Genomic DNA, 19,121 nt, shown 5'->3' with positions numbered 1-19,121 from the left:
CCAATGGGAAGGAGTGAATAAATTCTTTGTTTTGATTTGCTTGTGTATGCAGCTTTATTTCATTTATTAAACTGTCTTTATCTAGATCTACAAGTTTTCCAATTCTCTCTGTCATCCTGCTGAGCAGAGAATGAGAAAGCAGCTGGGTGAAGGCTCAGTTTTCAGCCAGGGTCAACCTGCTGCACTGGAGAACATTAATAGTGCTAAGAGGAACTTAAGGTTTGGCATTTTAGAATTCAGTATACCTGTCAAAGTCAGGCCAAAACTGGTAATGAAATTTGTGCTAAAAATTACCACGTGTGATTATGCTGTTTTTAAAACTGCTCTGCTAGAGATTATACCACTAAAACTTTCTATAATAAGCATCTTTTTCACTCTATGTTTTAAGAATGGGGATAATAACTTGGCAAATTGTAAAACCTGTCTAGCTTACATGTTACTACATCTCGTTATACAGGTATTCCTGATCAAATGTAAATCCTTGTTAAAATGTTCACAGTGTATACACAGACTGTGGTGGTTCAGCCCCAAGCAGTGGCTAAGCACCACATGCTGCTCACTCATTCCACCCACAGAGCCTCCATGGGTTGGGATAAGGACAGTTTACTGACGAAATCACCACGAACATAGAACAGTAACAGCCAATTACACTCACACCCATGATAACGCAGAACACTTTACCGACAATTACAGAGTACTGTTGTAATACATTAAAGATTAACAAACTACTGTAGTTTGGTTTTCATAGAATCACAAAATGTTAGGGGGTGGAAGGGACCTCAAAAGGTCATCTAGTCCAACCTCCCAGCCAGAGCAGGATCACCTACATTAGGTCACACAGGAACACATCAAGGCTGGTTATGAATATCTCCAGAGAAAGAGACTCCACAACCTCTCCAGGCAACCTGTTCCAGTGCTCTGTCACCCTCAAAGTGAAAAATATTTTTCCTTATGTTCACATGGGAATTCCAATGCTCCAGCTTGCACCCATTGCCCCTTGTTGTATCATTGGACATCACTGAGAAGAGCCTGTCTCTGTCCTCCTGACACTCACACTTTACATATTTAGAGACATTAATGAGGTGATTTCTCAGTCTCCTCTTCTCCAGACTGAAGAGACCCAGCTCCCTCAGCCTCTCCTCATAAGGATGATGTTCCACTCCCTTAATTACCTTAGTGGCCCTGCACTCTTTCAAGTAGTTCCCTGTCCTTCTTGAACTGCAGGGCCCAGAACTGGAAACAATATTCCATGTGCGTTCTCAGCGGGGCAGAGTAGAGGGGAAGGAGAACTTTACCTACCAACCACACCCCTTCTAATACACCCCAGGATGCCATTGGCCTTCTTGGCCATGAAGGCACATTTCTGGCTCATGGTCAGTCTGCTGTCTACCAGGACCCTCAGGTACCTTTTCCCTGTGCTGCTCTCCAACAGATCCATCCCCAACCTATACTGGTACATGGGGTTGTTCTTCCCCAGATGCAACAGTCTATACTTGCCCTTGTTGTATTTCATTAAATTTCTCCCTGCCCAACTCTCCAGCCTGTACAGATCTTGATGGATGGTAGCACAGCCCTCTGGTGTGTCAGCCACCCCTTCCACTTTTGTGTTGTCAGCAAACTTGCTGACGGTGTACTCTACTCCCTCATCCAGGTCATTGATGATTATATTGAATAGTACAGGTCCCAGTACCAACCACCAAGGGACTCCACTAGATACAGGCCTCCAGCTAGACTCTGTCTCATTGACCACAACTCTCTGACTTCTTTCCCTTGACCAGTTCACAATACACCTCACTACCTGATCCTCCAGACCACACTTCCTTAGTTTAGCCACAAGGATGCTGTGGGAGACATTGTCAAATGCTTTACTGAAATCAAGGTAAACCACATCCCCTGCCCTGCCATCATCTATCCACCTGGTTATCTCATCACAAAGACATTTCCTTCAATTGCTATATACAGCCACTATTTTTTACCTTTTTGTGTGACCTACAGCATGACAAGTAGCTCCAGTCACTGGTAACTGAGAAAAAGTCATGAACACAGAATTTTGCTAAAGTATCTTTTTTTTCTGTCAAATGGATGTGCATTGATTGCATTCTAAAAGAAAGCTAGATAACTGCAAATAGCAGATGTACTTTTCTGTAGCAGGTGTGGGTGCTTTACGTGCTGCTGCAGCTAGGATGAAAAAAGAAAATACAAATATTCCAATAAAGGTTTCCCAGAATAATGGCACTGTGATAATGTTGAAAGGTTGGTTTAATGCATTATAATATTGTTTGGATCCTTTGAAAACGTGAGGAAAACAAAATATGCATTGATTCAGAAAGTCATTTGGGATACTCTGAAGAAAAAAATAAAAGTATGCTGTGGCAAGCTCAAGCATTTTCCACAACGGAAATGTCTATTTAAAGTGCTTAAATTGACCATTGTTTGTAAAGAATAGGAGAAAACAAAGTACAATGCAAAGTATTTGCTGCACAGGATATAGAATGACTTCAAGCACTTTGTGTTAACTGTTGGAGATAGCAGCCAACATTATTTTTTTACTAATTATAATCTAGGACTAGTTCTAGAACTAATTTTGTAAAGAATATAGTTCTGGGGTCACCAGTGTCAAGAAGGTACCTTGTCAGAAACACTCTGTTTATACTAGTGTTCTCCATCAGCTGTCATTTATCACAGTTATGCATTTTATCAAACTTTTAAAATATCTCAACAGCACTGAGTCTTTTTAAACAATAAGAAAAATCTTACAAAATTACTTGTAGAAATAGACAGATGAAAAGGTATTTTGGTTTCCATTTTCTTTCAAAAAATATCATTCTTTAATAATCGTATCCCAACATAAATGTATTAAACCCAGATATTCTATTTGCCTTCCAATACAAACCAACACTCCCAATTGTTGCTGTAAACATAAAAATCTCACCCTTTAATTTTAAAATACTAAAGGAATTGCTGCTAAAAATGATAAAGATAGTAATAGATAAGATTAAACAGATAGCTCTCAAACTCTTCCTCTCAACAAAGGGGATGCAATAACAAAATGAGAAAAGATATCTTGCAAAAGTTCTAATTCATCTTTTTAATATTTTTTTTACCGAATAAGTAAATGACAATCAAACTGAGTTGCCCTTTACCTGAGGCAGGGAATTTTACTGATCTCTTCTCTAAATAACCCTTTGCCAATACAACTACTAGATTAAAAATCAATTTTTAACCACAGCATTTTAAAGCAACATTTTTAATTAAAGAATAAATCAGTGGCATTCAGGACATAAAAATATCAATAAGCTCTGTTGAAAGTAAATAAATACTTTTTCTATACATTACCTGGTAAGTTCTCTAAAGAGACAAAAGCATTTAAATGCTACACACTGTCATTAATTTCAGCTGTCTTTATCATTTATACAGTACTAGAAGACAGAACATTAAAAGTCCTTTTTTACAAGATCACTTTCCTTCTAGGATGGTCGGAAGCCAATGTTCACCATGCTTTAAATGGGTCAAACAGAACTACTGCAAATCCCCTGGGAGCTGTTCCTAGTTTGGTAATCCTCACTGCTGTTGCCTAACATTTTTTTTCTTTAATAATTGATCCACGCTACCATCGGCACAGGGCAAAAATATTTTGCCATATATCTGACTATCAAGTAATGAATATATTTTTTAACAACAGTATAGAGGTTAATGCACACAGTGCTTCCTGGAATTGGTAATATAATATGCTTAATGATATTAAGAATCAAAATTTTTAAAAAAGAAAAAGGCCCAGAAAAGTTGCATGAAATTTCACCTCTTATAAGCCAGACATTTCCTAAGATACATCAATTATCTACTTATAATCTCAGATGGGCTTGTATGAGCTTTACAGGAGTCCAAGGTCTATCACTAAGAAAGTAAAAGATTAAAAGTAAAATCATCAAGAACACAACTAAGTTCTCTTTCCATATACAATGTCCGATGTTGATACACTTCCCATACTCATATTCATGGTACCCTTCCAAGACCCATGTACACACAGGGCAAAAGTCTCTGGAAAAAATCTGATGGTACAGAAAGATGAAGAAGAAACCAGAAGGATGCCAGAGAGGGACTTTATACTTCCTCTCCAGTTATGTAAATGTACTTACCATTCACTGTCTGCTCTCTAATTGCTGTGAGCGTAACCGCTTATACTATCAATATTATTTTCAATGTTCCTTAAAAAAATTTTCTTTAGAGACTTTCAGCATGCTGCCAGTCTGCTCATGTGATGCTTTTAAGCCTTTGGTGTCGACCACTTGAAAATAATCAACTGGACTTCATTTTATGCACCTGCTTTCTTATTACAAATGCATTATTTCCTCAAATAGTATAACACAGCTGTGCCTCAAAAGTTTTACTCTCATCCCTTCCCAAGCCACTTGGCTTCCTGTTGATTTAATCCCTGATTTCTGTGAATATAATTTTTCCATTCAGTGAAAAAGAAATTGTTTTCCTGAAAAACACATTTATCATAGTTTATTACAATGGTTGACACAAGCAAAAGGAAAAATAAACTAAGAATATGAATCACTGAGAGTTGGTTTGTTACAAAATAATTCATCAGTTGGAAAGATGCAGTATATTACAGATCTGTGAGCACTGCCAGGACAACTGTCAAAACACCAAGTATATTTTGGTTGCTGGATTTTTTAGGTGAGAGGGGTCATTGTCTGTGGATGTAATGGAAAGGAGGAAGATCCTTCAAACAGTGAAAAAAATTCTCTTCCTTTTTATTAGGTGCTGTGGTTTAAACCTCAGCCAGTGAGCAAGCACCACACAGCTGCTGACACACTCTTTCCACTAATGGATGAGTTAGAAGAATAAAAGTGGGAAAGCCTACATGTTGAGATAAAGACAGTGTAATAGGTAAACCAGAAGCCACACACATGAAAGCAAAGCCACTTGTCATGGGCAGGTAGGTATTCACTCATCCCCAGGAAAGCAGGGCCCCATCACGCATAACCATTACTTGGGAAGACAAATGACATCACTCCAAATGTCCCCTCTTCCTCCTTCTTCTTCCCACAGCTTTATATGCTGAGCATGAAGTCATATGGTATGGAATATCTATCTCTTGGGTCAGTTTGAGTAAACTGTTCTGGCTTTGTCTCTTCCCAAATCCTTGTGCATTCCCAGTCAACATACTAGTGGGGAGGCGTGAGAAGCAGCAAAGGCCTCAGCTCTGTGTAAGCACCGCTCAGGAGTAATGGAAGAGTCTCTGTGTTATCAACACTGTTTTCAGCACAAGTCCAAAACACTGGCCCATACTATAAAGAAAATTAATACTATCCCAGCCAAAAGGAAAGGAGAACAGGGAGACAGGTTCTCTAGCATTTTTTACCTACCAGTAAGAGTCTTCAGTAACTTTACAGTCTCTTGTTCTTTTCTTTGAACCAAAAGAAAAATTAAAAAGAGAAAAAAAAGATAAAAAAGCATTAAAAAGAAACGAAAAAAATAAACCCACCCATAATTCTGGAATTTCCATTGCATTCTACACTAAATTGTATTTCAGAAACTTATTCATATTTAAACTTTTTTAAACTATGCTCTTGGGATTCTATTATTTCCGACCAGAAACATGATTTTCACCTTCTGTAGCCATTAACTGGTGTTCTCTCAGCAATCTATTCCCTCCCTATTCAGCCTGTCATAATATATGACTCTAACCCTGTTCCACTGTCCAGGCTGTCAAGTTTTCCTTTTTTCTAGCACGATTCCAACCCATGCTTTTACAGCACATTTCCACAACTGCGATAACTTTTTTCTTCTAATTCTGATTTTTTTAATTTTTATTTCTCAAGTATTCTACAGAGTTTTATATTTCATTTCAAGCTTTATAAAAGTTTATATAAAGTAGAAGTTACGTAATTCTGGAGAAAAATGGCTATCATATAAAGATACCTAAAGAATGTCATTGTTTAGCAGTGATTAGATGGTTCCTAGCTATTTTTATATTAGTGTATGCTATGTGAGGGGTGGGGGTAGGGTGGTGGGGAAATAAAGAAAAGGGAAAAAAGAGATTTCTGTTATTGTAGCCTGAAAATATTAGGTTCAATATTTAAAGAAAATACTATCTTCACATCTCACACTAAATTGTAAATAGTATCAGCAGAGGAGAGCACCTCCTTATGGAAAGGCTAGCACCAGGAACAAGAAAGAGAGCAACTAAAAGCTTAACAGAAACTCAATTTAGCAAGCAACTTCCATACAGCAGGATGGATTCAGTCTACATACATTCAGTAATCGGTGCTTATATATCCATATGTCACATATTTTTAGTCTTAAAAGAGGCATAAAGACATCTGCTAAGGCTGTAAAGTATACTTGTAATATTTGGAGTTTTAAATGGCCATCAAAATAATACATGGAGAGATACAAAATTACTGAATGAAATTTTATGACCCATATATAGGAAGGCAGACTACAAGATCATAATGGCTGCTCTGAGACCAAAATTTACAATTCTGAGAAAAAAATACATTGGTTTGATTCTAAAAGAGTAATCAACTGATAAAAATTTAGCTCTGACAAAGATTTTCCAAAGAAATGAGGTTCTTGTCTTGTAAACTAATATGGAAATCTCACCTAATGCTCCATGTAAAATCAGATCATTAAAACTGACCTTGTTATCTTACCCTAGAGAAAAGAGCTGCTTTTAAAGACAGGTTCAGGGACTTTTTTGGGGGACTACTTTCTTGTAATCGTCCACCTCTGAAACTATTCACTGCATGACGATAAAACGGGATACACATGAGAATGAACTATGTGAATAAAAATTTCTAGCCTATGTAGGATACTGAAATACAAACACTGAATTCCAACATTTCACTGCTAGAGGTGAATAATCCACATTCTCTTGAAAATAAACCTTTTCTTTTTGAAATGCTTGATATCTCATATTCTTGCATTTATTTAGAACTATAACCTGAAACAGATACGTTTGTGTTTTTTTTTTCTTTCAGTAATTCCTTGGAAACTGAGGGTTGCCTGAATTACAAAGAAAAACAAATAAAATTGATTTATGGTTGTTCAAAGCCGCTCAGAGCTTTGTAATGCTAAAATAAGATCTAATTTTTATTATTTGAAGTATATTTCAATGTAACAACATTCAGAGACCAAAGCTATAAACCTTGTAGTATTTTCTACACTCTTCTTCTGAAACATAACTTCTTACACTGTAGTCACTTATCAAGCCTTAGTACAAGTTTCTGTTAGGGAGCCACCTATGTGCTAACAGCTTTGGAGCTCTAATTTCTGTTTACAAATTTGTATTACAGATAGTTCATTCATTAAAGTTTGATTTTCTTTAAATCGAAGGTAAAGGAGCCCAGCTGCAGATGTTGAATTTCTATCAAAAGAAGTAGCCAAATGTGACAGTTCCTATTTTTAAAAACAGCAGTTATTTTATGAATTCATTTACATTGAAGTATCATCTGGGATTCATATGGAATCCCTGATCTCATTTTCCTAAAAATGCATTAGAGTGTTAAGCAACCAACTAGGTTGCTGTGAAAAATTAGTTCTTTAGCTTAAAATCTGGTCTTCATAGAAGTCTGTGACATATATGAAAGAAAAACATGGTACATTCTTAAATAAAAACATTTACACAAATCTTAAATAAAATAAATTTTTAAAGTACTGAATTAATTACTTTTACTGTGGGAAGCTTCTGGATATACTCTTCGTGTTTCAGTTCATTAGACACAGCTCTTTGCCTTCTTCAACCCAAAGACTTTTGGCTTCTTGAAATCAAGTGTACCCATTTTTTAAAGCCAAAAGCTTTTTTTTTTTAATGGTTCACTCCCTTTTCTACATGGCAACAGTCATGCCTGTACAAAAAAACCCAGGAAAATATCCTGAAAGAAACCCCAAAAAACCAACAGCAAACCAAAACAACTAAATATTATTCTTTCACTGGGGCTGTGGTTTTTTTCTCATCCTTTATTATTCTACTTATTTGAGACTTTATGGATCACATGAAAGGAGTTTCCATAGATTTCTACAGCTGGCAGAGGATTTATCTACTGGATAACTGATAGTTCTCCCAATGCCATTAGCTCAAGCTTACATAAAATGAAGGAATCAGTAAAAGCCAAGGGGAAAATAATAAATTCCAAGTAGGAATGGATTTCATAATACTCAAATTGCATACTTTTCCTTGACATGTCTTAAATGCACAAAGTATTTTAAATTCAGAGGAACTGATTTAGTGAATTGTACAGGAATCTTTATATAGATATGTATTTCACTTAGTGAAGAAATTAACAGAAATACTTTAAAAAATAATTTTACTTTTTCACTTTCCTTTTTAAGAGCATGTTACCAGTTGTTACCTAGGAGAAATCCACATGTTATTTCTATATGGAAAAAAGAAGCTTTCAAACTTGGTTTTGGGAGAAAGAGTCAAATAGTCTGTTGCATCATAGCCTTAAAATAAAACCATTGGCAGTACTATATCTGCTTCAGATATACTGTGAAAAAATAGATACTACTACAATAATCCTTTAAAAAGGAGGGGGAAGTTAAAAATAAAAATAAAATAATATATATATACCAAAACTGAACATCAAAAGAATTTTGATGGGTAACCTATGCAGTGTTCTACTTCTCATGTTTTATAATAAAATTATATTATTTGACGTATTTTTAAAGTGTTAATGAAATATGTCTCACCATAGCAAAGCCTATAACAGTAGTGCATATATGAGTATGAAGGGTTAGGATAGATATCAAATGAAAAGCGAAGAACACTTTAGCTCTCTTTTCTTCTCATTGCTCTAGTAGATACACAATTCATTTGATGAGATGGATAAAGCGACTTAGAAAATGATGTAAATATTCACTACCTTCCTTCTAGTAAAAATATGATATGTGACAAGGATAAGCAATTTATGATCAATCAAATTCTTATTGTACAATTTAGCATAATTCAACCATTCTGCAAAAAATCAGAGGTTTAACATTCATACAGATGAATGTATGAATTTAAAAATAAAGGAAAAACTAAAATAAAATGTTGAACTCATTCTCATGTATGCACTTCACCTCAATGCACTAATTTTGTTTTCCACTGTGTTCCTTGTGTTTGATATTAAAAATATGCTTTCTAACAGGATCAGTGAAAAAATGCTTCAAGGGAGACATTTTAAATTTAGAGATCAGGCTTTTGGCCAATTTTTTTTTTCCCTGGGAAATAATGTTGGTTTCATTAGGACTTCATTACAGCAGATGTTATTTAAATATCGAAATGAAAGAAAGAAAAAAAAATAGCTAAATGAAAGGAAGAAAAATCCCACATGGGTGAACGATGAGACACAGAAATCAAGATGTAGAAAAAGATTATTTTTCTCGTGTTTACACTTGATGTGGTACTGAAGACAAATGATGAGTTCTCTCTCACATCCTTGAATGATGACAAGGAAAAGTTGCTATCCTTAGAGGGCAGCAACTGCTAGAGGGCTATCCTTCAGGTGGCACCAAGCAGACCACCTCTCAGCTAGTGTGCTATAACACAAGGAAAATATAGAAGAATTCGTTTCAGCAAAGGGTAAGTAAGGAGGGATGAGTTCTGCATTCCATTATTGGACACTGGCAGAATTAAAGAAGAAATGGATAATAAATCCTGAAGTATTGGAAACTTCTATTTCAGAATTTTTTTCCTTAGTAGTGATAGTAAGTGATAGTAGGAGGAAGAAAAATATAGTGATATCAATTTGCTTCAAAATAAAAAGAGGAAGCAAGCCTGGTAATAGCATTCAAGTAGGTATCAGGGGTACTTAGAATAAAGAAGCAGAAATGTACAGTGCTTTTGGTGGATTTCTTATATTGGAGCAAACTTAATTCATAAATGTTCCAAAATACGAAAAGAATTCATGCACTCCAGTTAGTTTGTGCAACCACTTAATGAATATATACAAATAGTGAAGCAATATAGAAATGTACTCAGAAGAAGAATGGTTTTGCAGATTGAATATACTTTCAGAAGTTTTGGAGAGAGATGTTATGTTCAACCTTTTCCCTTTTTCCTGGACTCTAGAGCATGCTGAAAAGAGCTGCAAATACAAACCAGACAGTGGGCTGAAAGCAAAAGGGCAAAAGGGTTTTCTTCTGTCCTAAATCAGAAGTGAGATATGTAACTGCATTAAAAAAAAAGTTGGTAGAATATTAACCTGTCTTTCCTGGAGACCAATATTTCTATGAGCCAAGTACCTTTAATAAAATGGAAAGAAACATTTGCAGCCATGACACTCAGCTTCTTTACCAAAGGTTGCTTTGTTAATCTCACTTGCCCTTCTTTAGCAACAGACCTGCTGGAAATACAAAAAAAAATGTTAGCACTTTATATTTTGGATCATGCTTAACATGTTTTAAAAAAATATTCTTTGTTATGGATTAGTGAATTATTTTTTCTTTTGCAAAAATGCAAGATTGCTAAATATTATAATATAAACTGTAACAACTTTTTAAAAAAATCTCAAATATAGCTTAAATAGTCAAGAAACTCAATCAACACAGCCTAGATTTTATTTGAGCATGTGTAAAAGGCTTTCAATACAAATCAAACTCGTGGTATTAAATAATTTTTGGGAAAAATTGCTTTGATTCTAAAAAGTTTATTTCAATTATTTTGGGAAATCTTTCTTGTATATAATGAGGTCATTTTAAAAGAATTTGAGTTTTAAGTTGGATAGTTTGAAATGCCATTTGCTTTATGGATCTATTGGAAAATTTACTCTTTCATTCTGCAGTGAAATAAGACATTTATTTTTAAATGCAGGCTACCCTACATTTCTCTGAAGACATTCTTTTTTTTAAAGATCACCTCGTATTTTTCCCTCTTTTTTAATCCTGCTGAAGATTAATTTATTTGATTGTAAGTATACTATAAATTGTTTATTGCTAATCCTGGAATTGTTGTGGATGTATTGCAAAATATTCTGTGAGATATATGAACTATTCTTTTAAAGAAGTTACAGTCATGGAAAGACTTATAGGTGTGTAAATCCCTCTGAAGTGTGAAGAATAAGACTTGAGATGAATCACCATAAATTTGATATTGATCCTGGGTGTTCAGTTTGGATTCCTTTTTGTTCATTTTCATCTCTGTTAGTGTTTTATGATGTATCACTGTCAAGTAGGCATTAGATCCAGAAACAAAACAAACAGAAAAGATAGGAGGGTAAAAGAGTCTCCAGTAATAGTAGAAATGCACTTATTACATTCTGATGGATAAGTGAAACAACGAGATTCCTTTTATTGTTGATCCACTTACATAAAAAGGTCTGAAGTAAGTCAGCTGTCATGAGGAAGAATTCCCCATTGTCTCCTAAGTCACACACACAGGAAATGTAATAACTTTAACTCCTTCAGGAGAGAAGTTATAATTTCATAGACTCATAATAAAATTACACAGGAGTAATGCTTCAACCAAAATAAGGATATCATGTAAAATGTCTGTTAAATCAAGTGAAATTAGTACAAGCAATGTAAGTGTATTCCATAAGTAATAAGCATATCTAGACTTTGTAAGCAGAAACATTTGAGCTGCCTCTTCTTCCTCTGAGAACTCAAAAATAGGCAATGAGGGCGAAGGACAGAATAAGCTAGGATTTGAAGACACCAAATTTTTCTACAGATTGTCCACAGAAGTACGACAAAAGCTGACAGAAACATGGTGCTATGTACCCAGGCTGTGCTACATGAAGAAGTTGTCATAAGAATTTCCATACAAGGAAAGAGTCCTTTGATTCTGTCAACATGTTCAAAGAATGACCGCACTAAATTGCAGTTAAAGATTTGCAAACCAATGTGTCAGATTCAGCTTGCTGTCATCTGTTCCAAAACCAAATTTTTTTTTTTTAACCTGTCCTTTGTTAACCTTCCCCTCTTGCTCAGATTTTGAAGGCTATCCCTTCCCACAACACTTAGGTCTTTTTTTGGGGAACTGAAGAGAAATCATGTAGGATTTACTGAAGTGCTTCTATTATCAACACTCATCAGGAATCACCATCATGTCACAATTACTTTGTTATTAGGTCTTAATGATACAAATATTTTATTAACTTTGCTATTTTCAACTTTTTTTTTTTTACTGTGGATTTTTTTAATAATAAAACAGATTTTTACACATTTTTAAAAATTCAGAATTTCTTAGCCAAGACATTAACTGCTAAGTTCTTTGAGATTTCTGATCAGTTTTTATTGGGGTTTGGTTTTGTTTTATCTTCTTGGCTGTGATTTCAAATTATAGAAATTTTAATAAGAAGTTAATATTTGCTACTGTCCATTTCTGTTTAGGATACACTTCAAAGTTATGTTCCAACTAGCTGAATATGGTCTGTTACCTTTCAGAACATGGTGATATTAACTGCTTAACATCTACACAAAGAATTTCTGCATTAATTTCTCAGTTTTCATGCAGTAAAGGAATTTTACTGTTAAATTCTCCATTATCCTGTATTTGGGTCTCTCATTACAACAGATGAGAGAGAAAGCTGAACATTTTAATATCATAATATTTAAATATATAGTTGATCACACAAGATGTACGTTTCTGTAGAATGGAGACCAAGGAAATAAATTTATTTTTTTTACACCTAACAAAACATACTATCCCATCATAAGAAAGGCAACCATCTTAGTACTTCAGAAAAATACTCCTCTTGGCAAAAGTTTGTCATAACTGAGGAACAGTAGAAAAAGAGATTAAACAAGGACTGAATTAATCTTTTTGAAAATAAAAATTGAATAATGTACCTTAATTATTAATATTCAAGTATGCCCTAAAACCTGCAGTAGTATTTTAAGACTTAGCATTTGAAGAGGCGTTTCTAATCCCCATGAAATGTGGGAATAACTGCATAATCGTGACTCTTCTGTATTACGATGTCCTTACTTCTTCTGGTAGTGAGGCCAAAACATCTTGCAATAGGCATAAACAATGCAACAGTGCCCTATCTGGATGCTCTCAAAATCCCTTGGGATTTGATTGACTTTCTTCATCTTTAGCAATGGTACTTGAAGCAGATGTTAATTCTTTCAGTTACACAGGTTGCTAGACAGCCTCAGGGTCCTACCATCTGACATGCATATTTTCATCTGAATATATTTTTGTTTCCCACTTATAGGGCACCCACTTTCTACCACATTTAAAAAAATGGTAAACTTTGCCTTAGAAAACATTACTTGAAAATCTTCAGCTTTACAAACTAGAACAGTTTCAAGGAGTTGACTAATGTCACTATTATTGCACACGGTTATGTTCATAATTTGTTGAGAATGAGGCTTTGCGTATTCATACAGAGATTAGCAAATGCCAATAAACAGAGGACAAAGCTGAAGCACAGGGTTCCAAATAATTTAGCACTTTGATGATTAAAGGGATGTGAAACTGTTAATTATGCAGTGTGAGTTTCCATGGAAAACCACTGCAAAAGACAAATTCTGCTTCAGGTCAGAAGCAAATAAATATCTTAGGCAATGCCATGCACAACACAAGAGAAGCTATCTACTACACACTGAATAAGAGAAAAATATGGAAAACCAGCTATAGTTTAATGTTTCGTTCTCCACTGTCAGAGTATTGTATGGATTCTTCTTTTAATACGTAAATCATCTGTTCCCCAGATTCACTAACACTATCCACTCTTGTTTTGTTCAGATACTGGAAAAAAAGGATCTTATTTAATGTAATTTTTCCTGGGCTTATGTTCAACTGATTCTTACCAAAAGAGTCCGTAAACAAGCAAGCAAAGTACTTCCATAGAAACTAATCTTAACTAGAATATATGCTTTAGAAATTATACAGTTTATTAAGAGGAGAATTCTTTTTCCCTTCAGATAGATAGTCAGTTAAGTATTGCAATTATCAAGATTTTTTATGAGACTACCTGTAAATTTCCTTAAAATGCTTTTTGTAGCCAAACAAGGGGAAATGTCTGAACAATTGCCTAATAGTCCTAAAGCAGCAAATTATATTGAAAATTCGTTCAGCTTTTAGGGCAACAGAGTGGCTGAACTGCACAGTAAGGTCTAATTCTCTAAAATTTTTGCCACATTCTTAGACATATTTGGTGAATATAAGTTGTCATGCTTCATTCACATTTCTTTCTCTTCCTGTCCTCCTAAACGGATTATAAGAGAAGCCAGAATATTTTGAGAGATTCTAACAATGTTTCAAAATGCTTATTTGTGGGCACCTAGAGGTGACACAGCCAGTTCCTTCTCTTGCAAAATACAAGTGTCCATTTCTACACTGAAATACCATCACATGCAAGAAGCTGCAAAACCAGTTCTTCATTTTTTTTGCTGTAGCATTCTGCTGTTTTACTTTACCATTTATGGTAAATTTAGGTAATGGCATTAATCTCTTCATTGACCAGAATTCTTCTCAATAGAATTGCTCAATGTCCCGTCTACTCTTCTATATCTTTTATATGCAACTTTGAATCAAGATTTTGTCAGTATGCCTAAGAAAATCACAAGGTTTTCACATTCCTGTAGTGAAGTATAATGTTTTCTGTAAATGTTCTAATGAGATAGGAATCAGTAAATTTACAGAAATCTTGAAAAGAAATTGAGAAGAGGAATAAAAGTAAAACTGATAATACCATAGGGGGAGAGGTACTTAAAGTATGAAAATGAAGAAAATGAGGAGTAATGCAAGCAGTGGCACAATAAAGGTATTCAGTTTAGCTACTCCAACATCCTTTGATTTCCGCTTCATGAAATGTTATTTTCAACATATGTCTCCTTTTATCTCAATAATATTCAATCACTCAATCAAAACTGAAAATCGTTATGCTTGACTGGTCTGCAAAGAACACTTTGGGGCTTTTGCTGTTTATGCTGTTTAGGGGATTTTTATAGGGCTTGTTTGTTTGTTAGTCTAAAAGCAGACACTATGAAAATACAGAATTCCATGTTCCAATTAAAATGCAAAACTATTGTGATATGGATACTAAATGCTTTGGATAACAAATTATAAGAGCACTGTCTCTAAAAGGTAAAATAAGTGTTATAAATAGCAGAAAAAACCAGCAAAAGTGGGGACTGCGTGCATAGATAAGTTTGTATACAGCTTTAGCATCACTGAAAAGTAAAACAGATGCTGTGTGTGATTTGGTTTTTAGGACAAAAATCCTAACAATTTTTCTGTCAAGAGTATATAACCAACCTACTTTACGTGTTCTTTGACTTTATATCATGTTAATGGAAACTAAAACCAGTCCAAAAAAATACACATTTCTAAGTGTTAAATCCATTATCACGGACACAGGCTTGTTGTCTGATCAGAGGCCTTTGCTGACATTTGAAGTGGCCTACAATGCCCAACCTATCTTTCTGTAGCTGGCAAGTGAGACGCAGACTCTAGGGGAGACCCAGCCTGGGCTGGTGACTGGAGACTAGAAATTATTTCCTACAATGTGAGAAACAACACCAGATGTCCTTGTGTTGGCTGGCAATCAAGCCTGGTGCTGACAGCAAAGCATCTCCTTCTAGAGGCTTTGTTCTCTTTCCTCAAAGCAACATTTCAAGTCCAATCTGCAGTCCAAGCTATCACTTCCTGGCATGATATATGGGTTCATATACCTAAATGTCATTGGCCATCCATTCCTCCCCTTATAAATAAAGCATCGCAAATATATGAATACAAAAAAGAAACAGGCCACCAATTTTTCTTGAAATTTCTGAAAATCTAGCTGATTTTTAATAAACCACTGAAAGTGGTGTGTAGGTTTGCTCTTTGGTGCTGGTCTTAACTTTATGTTGTTCTAACTTGAAAAATAGATAATAATTCTGCAACATATCGGCTCTTCCTGTTCACAGCAAGATGCCCTCTTCACCAGAGGCTGCAGAAAGATGATGAAAGAATAACTTTTCATGCCGGGGGAATTCAGAGGTTGACATATAGCTCCAGAGTTCACCTAAAGACAAATGTTTGTCTTACTCAAATGTCATTCATTATTTTGTTAGCCTGAAGGAGAAGAACATCCTTTCTTGCACTGGAAATTTCAGAGGCATACATAAAGCAAGTAAAACCATTTGCTGTCAGAATTAATGGGATTAAGAATAAATGAAATTCCTGAAAACATGAGGAATATTGATTATAGAAGGTAAGCGGTGCAAAAAGATATATTTGATTTTTACAATGGAAGACTGCAATACAGGATTCTGATGGCTGAAAAGATATCCCTGTGGGGTTTTTGTTTTGTTTTATTTTTTAAAATTCTGGTTAAAATTCTTAAGTCTCTAATGACCACTAAATAGTAAAATATATTAATTGCAATGAAACCTGCTATTACGCATTTTCCTCACAAGTAGATTACTCATTGTGGAACTCAGCCAGGCAGTTGTTCATTTTGCCAACAGATGTTCGCTTTTCCAGTCCTGCTAATCTTGCAAGTCATTTTTTCCCCACAGTCCAACAACAAAATCTGTAAGATCCACACTTAATTCCCAAAGGCATATAGAGTTTAAAGGACATGCTGGTATCTGATTAGAAAGGAAGAGCAACAAAAAGGAAATCAAATGTTTTCCTATCACATACTTTGATTTGGAAAATCCCTACAACAGTTACCTATGCTTACATTTTCTTAAAAAGTCAAAGCAAACCATACATCTCATGAAGGGTTAGAAAGAAAAAGGGTACACTAAATAATAATTTGTTCTAAAATGTTTTCAAGTTGAATTTCAAATGCCCCATAACTTTCTATTTTACTTACTAAATGAATGCAAGAACTATTCAGTTGTGCTACATTCAAATAGTTTATTAGTAGAAAGGCAATCACACAATCACAGAAACAGCTTTACTCTGGAAGGCTTTTGACTGTATCTTAGGTCAGCAGACATATCAAAATACCTGTGCATATTCTAATGATTCTTCAGTCACACAGCACTGATAAAATAGTTCTGCATGAATGATGATTACCCAGATTATGTATAAATATATTGCCAACAGAGATACTGTTGTATAAAAAGTGTTCATTGAACAGAATCGTTAATAATAATAATAATAATAATAATAATAATAATAATAATAATAATAATAATAATAATAATAATAATGTAATTTCCCCCCCATTCATCTTTCTTTTCTTCTTCTTTTATTTTCCCTGACAAAACTTTTTAGAGCTGTACAGATACTTTCTTTGTTTGGGAAATGTGCTGACTCTTTCTGTCCTAAATTTGCCATTATGCAGCTTCTATGAATTTATCAAATCCCCAAGCTGAGCTGCAATTTTCTAATTCCTTCCAACTCCTAAAGCCTCTGCTTTCCATATGGTGTGTAGTGCTGAAATTAATGGAGTCAGGTAAATGGCAATTCACATTGTAGTGACAGTTGGGTTTTTAAATATTCAGGTAGGGTCCAAATCAGCACAAAGCAACCGTGTCAGCTATAAGAGCATGATTTGATTGCAGATCATATCCTTCTTTTTATATTAGCAGTTCTACCCCCCTAAAAAACAACAACAACAAAAAACCCCTCATTCCACTGTCCAGGAATCTATGACAATATGCTGTATTTATGGTCTCTGGCTGCTAGACACTGACAGTCTAGCCATCATCTGTATTGATATAAACTGATATACTATAAGATACCTTAAGGTACCACAGCAGCTAGGAATATCAAGTGTGAGCACTAAGAGATTAAACAGATTTGGCAGACCCTCACCTCTGTGCTTGGCAAGATCCTAGAACAGATTCTCCTGGAAATTATGGAAAATAAGGAGTTGATTGGTGACAGCCAACATAGCTTCACTAAAGGCAAATCATGCCTAAAAGATTTGGTGGCATTCTATGATGGTATTACAGCATTGGTGGATAATGGAAGAGTGACATACGTCATCTACCTGGACTCGTGGAAAGAATTTGACACTGTCTCACACAACATCCCTGTCTCTAAATTAGAGAGACATGGATTCAACAGATGGACCAGTTGGTAGATAATGGACTAGCTGGATGGTTGCACTCAGAGCTGTGGTCAATGTCTCAATGTCCAAGAGGAGACCAGTGATGAGTGAATTTCATCAGGGGTTGGTATTGGGACAGGCACTGTTTAATGTCTTTGTCAGACACATGAACAGTGGGATTGAGTGCACCCTCAGCAAATGTGCCGACGGCACAAAGTTGTGTGGTGGGAAGGGGGGGCCATACAGAGGGACCTCAACAGGCTTGGGAGATGGGCCCATAAGATGTCATGAAGTTCAAGGAAAAGTATTGTTCATGGGCCGACACAACCAGGCACAACTACAGGTTGGGTGGAGAATGGTTTGAGAGCAGCCCTGAGAAGAAGGACTTGGGGGTAGTGATCAACAAGAAGCTCAACATGAGAAATCCAACCATATCCTGGGCTGCATCAAAAATACTATGTCCAGGGACATGATTCTGCCCCTCTGCTCTGATCTCATGAGACCCCACCTGGAGTACTGCATCTAGCTTTGGGGTGCCACTTACAAGAAAGAGATGGAGCTGTTGGAGTGAGTGCAGAAGAGGGCCATGAAGATGATCTGAAGGCTGGATCACCTCTTCTATGAAGACAGGCTGTGAGAGTTGGGCCTGGAGAAGACAAGGATCCAGGGAGACCTTTTTGCAGCCTGTTGGTTCCTGGAAGGAGCTTACAAGAAATCTGGAGAGGGACTGTTTATAAAGGTGTGTAGTGATAGAACAAGGACTAATGGCCTTAAGATAATAGAGTCTAGATTTAGATGAGATGTCAGGAAGATATCCTTCGTTGTGAAGGTTGTGAGACACTGGTACAGGTTTCCCAGAGACACTGTGGCTGCCCCCTCCCTGTCAGTGTTCAAGGCCAATTTGGATGAGGCTTTGGGCAACCTGGTCTAGTGGAGGGAGTCCCTGCCCATGGCAGGAGGCTTGGAACTAGATCTTTGAAGTCCCTTCTAATGCAAAACATTCTAAGTTTATACGATTCTATGATTCAGCCTAAATTGGTTTGGGTCTGACAGCAGTCTAGTGAGTCCATGGAGTGACAGGCTGGTCAAATTTTATTTCCAGATACATGGGGCCTGTTGTGCAAGTTTAACTGCTTGCAGAAGCAACGCCTCACCACTTCGTTTCTCAGGGCATAATAG

Source organism: Gallinula chloropus (genome assembly GCF_964237585.1).
Source record: "Gallinula chloropus genome assembly, chromosome: 2".
Lineage (NCBI taxonomy): Eukaryota > Metazoa > Chordata > Aves > Gruiformes > Rallidae > Gallinula > Gallinula chloropus.
This window is presented reverse-complemented; position numbering follows the sequence as displayed.